General features: G+C 40.3%; 2 long non-coding RNA genes across 2 annotated transcripts in view; one reads left to right on the top strand and one right to left on the bottom strand.

Annotated features, from left to right (window-relative positions):
* Positions 1-3769, bottom strand: part of LOC148051591 (uncharacterized) — a 46068-nt gene extending 42299 nt beyond the window's left edge. Inside the window, exons 1-2 of the long non-coding RNA XR_015699590.1 lie at positions 3648-3769; positions 2780-2920 (exon numbers count right to left, since the gene is read on the bottom strand). This is a non-coding gene — a long non-coding RNA (uncharacterized LOC148051591). The remainder of the gene's footprint in view (positions 1-2779; positions 2921-3647) is intronic.
* Positions 1-14004, top strand: part of LOC148051590 (uncharacterized) — a 134996-nt gene that overhangs the window by 117732 nt on the left and 3260 nt on the right. The window contains exons 12-13 of the long non-coding RNA XR_015699591.1: positions 3529-3674; positions 4684-4826. This is a non-coding gene — a long non-coding RNA (uncharacterized LOC148051590). The remainder of the gene's footprint in view (positions 1-3528; positions 3675-4683; positions 4827-14004) is intronic.

The raw sequence follows: 14004 nt of genomic DNA, 5'->3' as shown, positions 1-14004 counted from the left end.
AAAATCCACAGAAGATCGCCACACCTCACTTTCCATTCGGGAGAGGCAGAGACTGAGGCAAAACAGAACTTCTTAATGGACTTTGAATAGGCAACATTAATTTATTTGCCAGCTGATAGGCTCAAACATTACTCACTTAGTCCAAAGTAATATGGTTAATGAGACTACAGGTAGTCTAAATTATAGATTTTCCATGAAAACTATTTCACACTACCCCTTTACCCCATAGCAGAATTTGGAGTATTGCCCATTTACAGACCACGTTGACAAAATTAGTGCAATATTTAGAGACACTGGAAGAGCAAGATTTTTTTCCACTGTTGCAGAACAGTTTCAAAGCAGAAATGGTATTGCTTAGCAAGTGCCACATTAATCACTGGCATACTGTAATAGGTTCTTCACAGAAAGTCAGCCTCATTAGGTCTGGATATTTAATCCGAAGAATGGTTGCCCCGATTGGGTTACAGCTGTATGATGGCTTTGAACTCAACTTCCTTCATTCCATATAGGTGAGAGAGAGCGTAAAGACACTTTTCCAAATAGAGGTGGCTTGCCTTGTGGATGACTGGCCTGGTATCCATAAACTTTGAGGCATATAGCAGCTCACATAAACTGAACGAGGCTAGTTTCAAATTAGCTACATTATATACATACATTCAAACTAAAGCTGCCTGTGCCCAACCAGGGGAGACATTTCTCTAAATGCATGGACAGCGCAGAATTATTTCAGAGATGGATACTTCAGAAGCACACAGAACAAAAAAAAAGGGGGCTTCTTTTCTTCTGTTCTTTTCATGTGCTTCTCTGAGCAGAAACAAGTCCACGCACCAGAGCCTGGGTAGTAGAGAGCCCTGGTGAAGTCTGCGAAACAAGGGTTTAGATCTTCATTGAAATTCCACTCAGTAAACTTCTAATCAGTCTGCAGGAAAAGCTCATGGTCCTTCTGCTACTAGCACACTTGTGGAAGCCCCTTGTTACTTTTTTATATCCCTTATTTTTTAACTCCAACTTGGCCTTCCCCATTTCACCAGTAAGTACCCAAGCAATAATTTTATATATGCCCTCTTGCTTGCCTGTCCTTGTTTCTGTTTCTTGTATGGTCTCATTTCCATTTCAGACCACTAAAAAGCTCCTTGCTCAGCCAAGAGGACCTTGGCCACAATTCCCTGTCTTCCTGCGCCAGGGTCAGTTTGGTCCTCAGCTTTCAGGACGTTTTCTTCAAAATCAGCTCTCTTGAGCACCTTTGCCCCTTGTGGCAGCTTCCTAGAAGATCTTAAATAATTAGCTAGCTAGGCTTCCCTGTGTAAATTATGATCTGATTGTTCCTACAGCTAGTTTCAATAACTTTTTAGAACAATGTTTGATCTATCTGATGGGGAGAATAGGAGTCAGTTTTCCTAGATTTCTCCTATTCCCAGGTTATTTTTTTAATTTGAATTCCAAATATTCTTGCCCTTGTTTTTCAAACCAAAATATCTGGACTAATGAAGGTAGTTAGAAAAAAAATGTGCTTTATCTAACTTGTAGTAAAAATTAGTATTTTCAGAAAACAGCATGAATTTTATAAATTAATCGAACATGGCAAAATTCGAGCCCAACTGTTCTTCATGTCTAGTTGTTGCCACTAGAGTGGGCCCAGTAATAACCAGAAGGAAGAAAATTAAAAACAGCAAAAAAGCCACATGTGCCTTTTGTCCCATAGTACGCCTGTGGCTTAATTATACAGACATTGTGTGCCTTACTAAAAAGCAATAAAGGCACTGCAAGAAGTACCATTAATGAGTCAGCATCACCCCCCGAAGATCAGCTTAGTTTCTGGAATCTTTCTGGTGGAAATGCCTTTTATTTCTCATGTTCAGCTTTGTCTCCAGCGGTCCACATCCAGAAGTCTCCAGTTTGCTGGTACTGGTGTAAATAGCTACCAAAGGGTGAAGAGTGAGGTAATGAGCAAGATCACAATCAAATCCTAGCAGTTCAGCAGTACGTATCCGCCACGTAGAGGATAAACCCAATGAGAGGATGTTAGCAGAGAAGTAACAACTCAAAGATGCCTTAACAGATTTTGAAGTTGAGAATAGTCTACCATGGGATGAAGGCACATGGTGAAAACATGAAAAGCAGCAAGGCACGTAGTGAAAACACGCAGAATGGGGGTGATGTAGAGAAGATAGCACTGAATTACACGTATGTCCTGGAACTTCTTGCCTTGAGGGATTTCAGAATATCAGATGTTCTCGAGATGTTTTACATGTCTTCAAGGACTTAGGACTTGGCCAATTTTAACTTTTGGAAGTTGAAAGCAAGCCTTCCCTGAAGGCAGGGTAACTCGTTAAGAACTGCTGCAGGATTGCTCTGCACCTTCTAGCACACCAGTTTTGAGGAAGCATCCCACAACATTTAAAAATCACATTTTTACCCATGTGTTTATGGAGAGCAGTTGAGGAAGATTGAAGGAAAGTTGTAAGTATGGAAAGGGTAGAATAATCTTTTTGTGAGAATTGTACAGTTTGACAAAGATAACAGTTTTTAAAGAAGAGTTTCATTTCGGAGGGGGCAGGATGGGGGGAAGGGTAAAAAGCCACTGTGAAAAAGCCTGTCTTGGAATGGCCACTGAACACACAGGGAGGGCACAACCTCTCTCCACGCTTCCACCTGAAAGGTTTCAAAGACCTCTCCAATAATGCCAAGTACCATGGGTACATCCATCAACACAGATTCAAGATGAGCTCCTACAACAGTGCATTTAGGTGATCTCCAAATATACTAATGCATTTTTTACCTTTTTTATGTAGCACCCTTCAGTAGCCAGGGCCATGGGTTGCCGAGTCCATCCTGTGACTTTGGAAACACTGCCCATCTGCTCTGGATTTATACACCTTATTTCTACAGAGCTTTCATTAGCTGATGATCCATCCTGGTGCTGCCGGAGAACAGTAAGCACAAGGAACATATTTACCCGTCTCTGAAAGCTGGATAATTCACTGGATAATCTCCATGCTTGGTGAATGGAAAGCTGAAAGCTCTAAATTGTATTTTAAAAGTTCATTGTGAACACAGAGTGCTGCAGGAAGTAGCAAGCTTATCACAGATCTTTACCTTGCCTACAGTATCAAATGTTATGTTCACAGGGAGATCAGACAAACAAATTGGCAGGATATGTCAATACAGTCTAGACTGGAAAAGGTCCCCCGAGAAATTAATTTCCAAATCTTTAATCTACCACATTTTATATATTTTTATCTACAGTAGTGCAGCTTTTCACACACCCAAACTTTAAGAAAAATGTAGTTAAAGACTGTTGAAAAAAGAAGGGGAAAAAAAGGAATTCCTGTATTCCTTTTTATCTAACTGCATGTTTTCCCAAAGGCAACTTGGAGCCTCATTCAGCAGAATATTTACATACGTGCCTATGTCACTGAGACTGCCCACACACTTTCTGTACTCACTGGAGCTCATCTGATGCTTTAAGCTAGGTATTGAAATGCCCTACTGAATCAGAGCCATAATTTAGATTTCTTTTTCTTTAAGGTGGAGAACAAAGAGCTAACTCTTCCTCCTGGAAGCTACAGGAGTTTGTAACAGAGATGATGTGGGAAACCTTGTGCCCCTCTTCTCCTGGGTGACATCAAGAGGACTGCCAAACTTACCAAGTCAAAAGCACTCCAGACAATGAGGTGTGACATGGCAGTCAGCTCCTGTATCTCCGTTTCGAGCATTCTCAGATCATTGGCTTTGCACGCGCGTATTTTCTACCCGTGTTTGAGGAGATGAACATCTCTTCAGTTAATGAAAATATCATGGCAAACACAGAAGACGACTATGAACTCTTCCAAAAGTGTTTGGCATTGCAGAGGACAAGCCTGTTCAGAAAGAATTGAATTGAAAAGTTATGAAGGTTACAAGACAGTGTCTGTTTTTAAAGGGCTATTTCAGCTTTAGCCCATTTCTCATCAAAATCACGGCTTTGCAAGAACTTATGTCGAACTTGCGTGACAGAAGGATTTTATTAGAAGAAACTTGTATTAATTATAAAAAGTCAATGCCATGCTGTCCTGTGTGTTTTGTAACATCAATCATTGCTTCTGTCTGCTAATTCTGGATAAAGAATTTAATCGCTAATAACACAGTAATTGGTCTGTTTTTGTGAAACTGAAGGGGAAGTGGTTTTTTTCTCCTCCAAGATATGCAAACCTTAATCCTTAGCTCTTTTAAGGAAAAAACACTTCATCTGAATGCGACAGAGAGTAGATATTATAGATTGTTTCGAAACGTGTGTGCTGTGTATACTCGTGGACATTCTTCTTCATATTCTACTCACATCGCTGCCATGGCATGCACATTAAAAAAAAAAAGTGGAAAAAGAACAGCCTCTGAAAAGATCATTCTTATTTCATTCCTCCCAATATGGTTATTTCTTTAATTTATTTTCCCTTTCCCAGAGAAGCATATCAGATTGTTCTAGGCAGGATGCCTTATCTACACCTCTTCCTATACACGGGACACTCACCAGTGCAGAATATCCTTTTAGCAAGTTGATTCTGAAATCGCTATGATTTTATGCCATGATAAAACACATCGTATTGAAAGAGCACGTATTTCCCGTTACAGACAAACACCCATTGAGTACTCCTCATGACATCTGGGAAACCTGCCTTATCCTATTGCTTTCTTGTTGCTTTTCAGGATATTTCACTGAAGGAATGGGAACAAATCAACTACAAACTTGCACGGAAAAAGCACACAAATTTTAGATGTCAATTTTCAATTATCAGTGACCGAAAGGGCAAAGGACCCCACTCCAGTGACACACTCAATATTCCTCACAGGTGAGCTCTTTCTACGGCCCTCACTTTTCTTTGTCAACTCTTTTCTGACAGCAGAGCTAGAAGTTTCTGGTTTTGTCACTTTTAAGTTTTGTCTGCATATCGTGTTTTCATCTGTCCCTCTCCTCTCTGCCAAAGAGAAATGACCCCTGACCTCTGTTGCCAAATTAGACAGCCCTTCCTGTGATTCGTAGAAAATTACCTTTATGGTTCTTTTGGGGAACCACTGTAGTCTTAGGGACATCTTTAATGTGGCCATATCATTCTTTCATTGCAACACAGAACCCTTATTGAAAAGCAGCAGTAATGCTATTTAGAATATTATGCAAAGGAAAACACATCAAAATACCTTGAACGATGGTTCATCAAAGACTTGAAATTCACAGTATTGCCCAGTCCTCTTTTTGGTGATATTTTTGAGTCTTTTCCATAACTGGTGTGTTGCTGAAACATAAATGTGAGATATAAGGAAATAAAACAGAGCAGTTAATAGGATCCTACCAGCACTGACAGTTTATTGCACTTTTTGAATTTATATTTTCAGTCTGGCATTCCACAAATAGTCATAGCTCTTTCCCTTTTGTGCTTTAGTTTCCATCACTTCCATGCCACTGTTCTCTCTGAGCAGTGCTGTTCGTGTTTAAAATGTTGTGGAAACAATAGTCAGAACCGACCAGTCTGCCTGAAAGAGTGAAAAGCTGTGTTTTTCCAGTAGTGAAATACTGGTTTAAATATAGCGAAATCCTGCGTCTGTTACAGTAGTGCATTTAAGGAGAAGAATTCTTTTAGGAGCTATTTTTTCCATTCTTATGAATCTGAAGCAACGGTGGTGTTTTGCTGGTTTCTACTGTGTAATTTCAATATGCAACAATCTCTCCAAGTTGAATAATTTGGAATCCACGCACGCTTTGCAGTTTCGAGATAATTTGATCTGAATAGCAGTTTCATATAAATGTTTTGGCAGTAACAAAAATATCCTCAACTTACAGCTTTGAAACACCAATAACGATTTTACATGCCGGCAATGAAAGAGCATGATAGGCAGGTTAAAAATCATTAATTCCTCCCTCTGAAACTAATATTTTCTCACTGAAAGGTTTGAAAACAAATTACTTTCAACAGGTTAATTCTGTATTAACGTGATACCAGCAACATCTGTGCAGCTACCGCTCTTCTCTTGTGGGCAAGCGCTGTCCAAAGGAGCCTGAAGAACGACAGCTCTTGCTTGCTTCACCCCACAGCTGTGGGGTAAACATGGGCTACAATGTTTGAAGTGTTAAATAATTGGAGGAAGTGAATGGAGAATGATAACAATAGCAATAGGGAAATTTCTCAAGTGATTTGAGAAGGTTGTCTGGTGCAGGCTGGATGTTTGATTATGTATGCACTGGACACCCACTTCTCTCTACTTGAATAATACATGGGAACCAAGAACTGTTTACTTTAAAATATCAAAATGAGAAATGATCATGTTCTGAAAATAAAACCTGGGAGTTTCAACTCTGCCACCTCTAGGAAAGCCCAGTGGGAGGGATAGGATTGGTAGAACTAGGGGAGGCCTCCTTTTCCTTATTTGTTATCATTTAACAACATCTGAAGGCATCTTCCTTTGCAGAGAGCAGGAAATAATTCCCGTGCAGCTCCAGGGCCAAGCAGAGGTTAAGGTGCCCATTTCACTTGCGGTGTTAAACAGCAGAGGGCTTCAGGATCGTACTGGGGCTGTACCCAGTCACCAAACACTGGACAAGAAAAAACAGAAGAGCACATGTACAGTGGAGTGTTTCTGACTAGTAACAGATGAAAACTTAGTGCTCTTTAGCCGCCTTCTCCCTCCAGTGTTCTCAAATACAACTGGTTGCGTTCCACTACTGAGGAGATTCTTGGGGGTTACATTTGCGAGCGCATGGTCAGCAGACTAAAAATTCCAGCCAAAAAGTTACGTTCATTGGTGATCGTTTTTGAAACCTGAACACTGTGAATCAATGTTGCATTCTCAGCCTTTGCTCTGAATCTGCTTGGAATTAGTAACCTAAAGTTTTATGGTGATAAACTCTGGTATCCTATTGAGAAGAACTAGTGTACGCGTTGTCTACATACTAAGAAACGTAATCGTGCTTCTGCGTGTCACTGAAAAACAAAAAGGACTGTACACATGTCATATATATATTACAATGTTCAGACGTCTGCATCTGGGAGACAGATTGTAGCTGCCACTCCAGTCCCAGGATGGGACAGCCCAAGCAGTGTCAAGAGCTGAGAGGTCCTTGCCTTATACAGAGCGAAATGTGGTGTCACTGACTTCAGTAGCAAAATTCTCAATGGCTGTTGTGTTTTGCCCAGGATGCATCATTATTCCCCATATATGGAAGCAAGAATTTTACCAGAACAAGCATGATTTTTGCTAATCAGAGAATATGTAATCACTTAGACAATTTGTAACAATATTTATGAAATGCACATCTCAGATTTATTTTGCACAAATCTTCTTATTTTTCTATCCAAAGTTGCTTGTTATGCAAACTCTGAGGGCTATTAAATATTGCTTAATTAACTTTTACACAGTATTATGAATAGTGTGTTTGGAAAGGACTTAGAAATAGATCTGGCTACAACCTTACAGAAAACCTCCCAAACTAATACAATTTACTAGGTTTGTACTGATGTGGGAAAATTGCATTTCTTTACGTCTGTTAGCTCACCTTAATCAATTTGTTCTTTGCGTTATGAACCCAGTTTAACACCTTCAACCACTGTGAGTTTTTGTTCCTATAGCCTCCTCCATTTTCTCCCTTGTTTGTATAAAAGAAACATCCAGCTTATCAGATACCGAATGGCTAGCAATGCTCTATTTGTTTTACCAAGTATAAACGCAGTTTAAGCTATTGGCTAAATACCCTGCTCGTTTCAATCCCATTATCACGAGTCCTGCACTTTGCAGAGATCTCGTCTCTCGTTCGCAGGCTTGTGAGCTTTTCCACGGCAAGTTGTCTCCAGATGTGCGGTCCCAGTGTTCCAAGTGGTGCGTAAGCGATAGGAATTGAGCTGTGACACCCGGCTGAAACCTCCAGCACCCCTGAGCCTTGCCCGTAGCCACCTCCTAATGGGTTTTTCACACTCGCCTGGGCTTTAAGGTTCCAAGCAGGGTACTTGCTCCAGGATGGGGGCCATCCCGCTGGGGATCTGCAGAAGGCATAGGCTCATCCCCTGCACTCTCTCAGGGAATACTGAGCAGGAATTGAACTGATTGAAAAAACAGAACTTTCCAAAGCCCCTTTTTATTGGTTTTGGGGTTTTGTTGGTTTTTTGTTTTGTTGGGTTTGTTTGTTTGTTTGTTTTTTTTCTCTTTGGCTTAACTCATTCTGGGTCAATATTCTTTACAACGTTAACCTTTCTTGATCAGAGCTGTCAGTCAACCGAGGAAGATGTTAAGAAATCTTCTCTCCCATTGCTGCATTACCAAGGATGTTTCAATGAAAACACGGTCCTTTTGATCTTAGTTATTTGGGACCTCGTCTTCTGCAGCTTGTAACTCAGCAGAAAAACCTAACAATCTGTTTGTGTTTACTGGGAAAAAGATATTGTCGCCTTGCCAACATAATTACATTGGTGAGTTAGGGAATAATGAGTGAGAACAGATGAAATATTTAGATATAAATAGTCTGTTTTCATGTGCTGTGATTGTCGCTAATAAGGCAAGGACGTGTGGTTTGTGGTTCAGGGACAGGATGAGGAACCAGGACATCTGGGTTCCTTTCCCAGCTTTACCGCAGTGTATTGAAGAAGCCATCAAGCCTCTTTGTATCCCATCAGTTGGAAGTGGATAATAATGCTCTGGGGACTAATTCTTTAATGTTGTCGTTTTCAGATGTTCAGAAGGGAAGAGTGATACAAGCGTACAATTTTTACATACTAGAAATCGGTCCAACTGAAACTTTAAATCCAGATACCTAGAAAGTTTGTGAATTAATTTATCCTATCCTGACTTTAGGAATCTGACCCACTTGCAATTTCATAGCAACGACAGAAAAACAAGAGGAAAATTAAAAACGATACAGAATGTTTGAACAAAATCCTCCCTGAAAGTATGTGATCTAAAGTTTTCTGTGACAAGTTTGTTGGGCTTTGGGCTCAAGTCTTTTTTAGTTTTTTAACATCTAAAGTGAGGAACAATGGGAGTGCTATGTACCTAACAGAGAGATAGCAATGATGTCTTTAAAGACTGAAATGGGCTCATTTGTTCAAAGCCTATGAAGTGCTTAGGCTTTAACTCATAACGCTTGGTAGGATTTAAAAAGGACCTACAGCGGCCATCTACAAAGGGACGCATTTCCCCTAGCCTATATGTATTTTGCTCACTGCAGCTGTAACTAATAAATCACTAAACCATAGATTAAAAGCATGTAATTAGTATAAAAGTAATTAAAGACAAGATTCATTCTACCTAGGAATAAATAAGCACGTTTGGCATGTAAGTCATAGTGGAAAGGAGATTTTTTTTTTTTTTTTTCAGCGTGCATATGCTATCAGAGAGTCTCAAAAGCAGAGTTGCTTCTTTGGCTGAGGAGGAAAAAACAATTGTGCTAGGGATTTGAAAGCCTTAAATTTAAATGATGAGAATAATTCATTTGGGATGAGCATTATACTATTTTAGGGTTTCCAGTGCTCATGTGAAACAACTTTAGTAGTAAAAACAACAGTCTGTATGCAATAATATTTTTTTACCTGCTGATAGATTCTGGGCATCGGATAGCTGTCTCTACATTAGAAAGCTGAAGAGCCAAACGGGAGCAGATCTACAGTTGGTCATGAGGACCCCATGTCCATATTGTACGCCTGGTTAGATTTCTCAGTCTGGTCCCATGCGCCGACTGGCTGGAGCACAGGAATCATCCTCCTGGAGTACCTTTCCGATGTTGGTTTCTCCCAAAAGTCTGGTTCATGTGCTCTGACCTGCAGTGCAAGAAAAAGCACAGTAAGTGGGAGAAATCAGGATAGTCACTTCAGAAGCGCACTGCTTATCTGAACTAAAACGCCAGCCTACCCTCAACCCTATTTGTACCCTTATCACTGAATAAGGGCGGCACATGGGCGTGATTTACACTCAGAATCCCGCTGGCCAGGCAATACTGAGCACAAATTTTCCCTTGCTTTCATCAAAATGCAGGCAAGGCTCTGCTCTAAATCACTGCAGTTGGACAATGCTAAAGCAGCAGCTGAAATACTTATCATGTAGCATCATTTCAGACTGTTTTGAAAGAGTCTTATAGCTATGTATAAGGAAAATTGGCTTCAGTTTGTTGATTTTATCTCATTTGAGAACATACTTAAGAACAGTTTAGTCTACTGCAGTATCGGCATAGGAGGTACAATTTTAAATAGGGAGAATTAGCTCTTCACCATCACTTTAAGCTAATACCATATTTTCTGTGATACTAAGGGAAAAGCAAATCTCCTGATGCACCAGAAACGCTCCAGGAATCTGCAGCGATTAATTTATTTCCTAATTGACTTGTACACTAAAACAGAGAATACAAGTCTATGGTTAACCAAGCCCTTCCCCTTTCCTATCCCCCGTCTTTGCTTTCACCAGGAAAAACGCAGGCACATGGCCTGCTACGAAATCTTTAGCACACCCTGCCTGGGTCCCCAGTAAGGAGATGCAGGGAACAGCATCCCAGAGCTTACTGCTGAGTGCTCCCATTAGAGATGGAGCAGTTTGTATTCAGAGCGGGTGAAAAATTGGTGAGCTGTCAGCTGGGATCCCTCGTCCGCCTCCCGAGTCTTAGAAAACGAGTGTGTTCAGGGGTACAGGGAATAGGTATGAGGAGGCTCATCATCTTTTCCATAGAAATTGCACTCAGCATGATTCACATCATCACAACATCTTTCACACTAACTTCCCTAAAAAGACATCCCAAACCAACACACACACATATGTATACATAGCTCTAGCTGTGTATCTATGTATGTGAAGACATGTAAGTAACTATCTTTATGTGGTGAGACAAAGCAGCCTGAACAACCAAAAGATTTAGCACCGAAAATTCTTTTCCTATGGCATAAATCCCACTAGTAGTAATTTCATCTCGAAATGGAAAGCATCGCGTTACATTATTCGAGCACAAAGGCCAAATTTCCCCGGTTGCCAGTTAGACCCCAAGCTCATACAAACGCAGCAGGAGAAACCTAAAATGATTTTGTTTCCTAGTGGCACTAATTCCATTGCTGGAGAAAATGTAATTATGTTTATATTGACATTATAATGATAACTTTGCAGGCCAGACTCCATTCTGTCTGTTAGGCCAGATACAAACAAAGCACCACCGGAGACCTAAGGAATTTCTGTTCCTCGGTGGTGGTGTGCCTGGCAGCCCAGCTAGTAATTTCAGCAGTAAGAGGAAAGTTCATTCTGTGAAAAAGATAGTTAAGATTTAATTTTGTCTTAACTACAAATACTCTCCATTTTATATCGATCACAGCATCCTCAAACAAACTCCACGTGGGCTTTGCAATATGCAGACTAGGCTTTTGTCCTGTATAGCTTTAAAACTTGGAATCTCAACATAAAATCTTGTAGCAGTTATGTATATATGCATGTACGTAATACAATGTGGGTTTAAGAGCACAAGGTTGTACAAAAGAGGAGCGGGGTATTCATCATCAAGATAACACTAAAAAGGTCAAAGTATTCAGTTGTGATACGTTAGTGAAAATGGCCATTTCCTCCCAACAGACCTTGTTACCTTCTCCACCGCAGCCCCCTCTTCATGCTCAGCCCAATTTGCCACTCCCCCATGTCCATGCTGTGGGGGATAACCAGCAAAATCCCTGCGGCGGTCTGCTGCTCAGGTGCCTGGGGAGTCAGTGCATGTTACCATGCTACGTTTCAGCATTTGTAAAGAACCACCAGTATATATGTATTTATATGAATGGAAACTTGTTGCATGCTGTAAGAATTTTGTTGGAGGTTTTTTATTAACTTTGTTGCGTGACAGAAGTAACCTTCCTTGTATTATGTGCTCAGTGCATGTTATTATTAAGAAAAAAAGGCAAAGGAAGATTTCAGCGAGATTTGTGAAGTTCTGGGGGGGAACGGGTGCTGCTATCCCCACGTTACGGGCTGACCTTTTATTTCAGGGAAGCAGAACAAAATACGAATTTCAGTTACAGTGATGAATTTTTCAACATGGAGCTGATAAATGATCACAGCAGACCTAGCAGCCTGGCGATGCCTTGCTGTTGTGAACAGTAATTGCCTGCTGGCTGTTTGAGGCTGTTGGGATCACATACAGCAGATTCAGACTGGAGCCTGGCACCATTTGACTTGTGGTTTTGCTTGCTTATTTATCAATCTCAGTTGCCCCCGTATTAAAAGAGAGGCCCTTCAGGAAAATGGAAGTTCTTTCCTGAAATTCAAGGAGGTGGGAATTGCAGTCATTCACTGCCGATACATTAATTTAATACATAGTGGCATTTTTAGGTATTTATCCTGGCTCTATTAATTTAATCTGTTATGGCACATGTGCCAGCCTATCCTATTCTTTTCTCAAGGCACTTTATCAGTGAGAAATATTGCTAGTTCTAAAGTCAAGATCATGTAAGTATTCATTACCTCTCTTGCACGAACGGTGCCACTGCCCACAAGAGAAGCAGTACCGAGGGAGGGTGTTTAAATTCAGGGCTGAAGGATTTCTTTTTCATTATATGATTCATAAAGAAAACAACTCTAGAGAGGAAATTATTTGCAAGCTGGAACTGAACTAAATTAAAAAATTAGAAGATAGAAAGAGCTAAACAACTTATAATTTTCAAAAGTTAGACTTTGGTTAAGAATAATATTCCAGGACAATCAGAACATGTCGATTTTTTAACACATTAAAAACAAACCAAACACAAAAAACTTCTTGTTTGGGTCAACTGGGCTTAAACCATGACAGGCCTATTCTTCCGTACTCATACACCAAGAGAAAGACCACCGTTATGATATCTGTAGTTAGGATACCAGCAGATGGAACAGTCACTGCCCCAGCTAACCATTATGTGTGTTGCTGGGGAAGTCAATTAAGGTAGATTAATTTTTCCTAATTTAACCATATAAAAGAGAGGCACCTGGTTTAACCTACCATCCCATCTCCCTCTACTTTCAATGGGGAGAGAGGGGAAAACAAAGAGAAGTCTGGGCTATGAGTGAAATCACTCGCTCCTTGGTGGTGCCCCCTCCACCACCAGGGAGGAAAGTGCTGGTACATTTGAAACTCAAGTTTTCTCTGTTAAACTGAAATTTTATCACTCCTTATCACACAGAAGAGTTAGGAAGATGACTGTGGGACATTCAGATTCGAGGGCAGTAAGAGGCACATAGGAGCCATTGATAGACTGTGCACTTCTTGAACTCCCATCCTTCGCAGCTGGACGTAGCTGAGAGAGTTTGGCAGCGTTCACAGTCCAAGCCTGGAGCACAAATTTGGCTGAGCTTGTTTTTTCCATTTTCGTCAATATTAAAAATACGTCCTCTACATGGTACTTCTTCTGGCATTCACCACAGAAAGGCCTTTGCAGGCAGAGTCCAACACCACCACATTTTTATAAATGCTTCACAGAAGTGTACAGATTTCACAAGCTTACATTGGCTTAAACAGGAGGAATTTTATGTGCTTTACCAATGTTACCTGAGGAAATATAGCTCCCAAATGGTGATCCCCCCCCAATAGAGTTATAATATAGGGGTGGATATATGTTGGCACTGGGCCAAAGTTTCTTAAAGGACACTTAAACCATTTTAGATACAGAGCTTTCAAAGCTTGTTCTGAACTTTAACTTTTGCTTTTTAAACTTGGTTAGTATTTTGTTTAAATTAATCTCTCCTCTAAGATTAAATATTAGAATAGATTTTAGATTAAATGCCTCTTCTTTAATTTACAACCACAGTGCCTTCTCTGCAGTCAGTTTGTATGCACAATGCAAAAGTGAATTTTGAACGTTAACTGTTTCATAATCTCGAAAAAAATTCAAGAGGGGTGTGCAAATATCATAGAAAAATTAAGGATAACATACACACTAAAAGTAAATAGAAATATTTGGGTAGAAGGGCAGAAATCCTTTGCCTATGTACAGAAACTCCCAGAGTACTAACAGTGGTCCATAATTTTCCAAAGTTCTGGGGTACGTTTGTGTTCCTAAA

Source organism: Nipponia nippon, unplaced genomic scaffold, assembly GCF_047370975.1.
Source record: "Nipponia nippon isolate SJK-2023a ecotype South Korea unplaced genomic scaffold, ASM4737097v1 scaffold_6, whole genome shotgun sequence".
In the NCBI taxonomy this organism is placed as follows: Eukaryota; Metazoa; Chordata; class Aves; order Pelecaniformes; family Threskiornithidae; genus Nipponia; species Nipponia nippon.
Note: the sequence above shows the minus strand (reverse complement) of the source record. Positions and strands in the feature narration are given on the sequence as shown.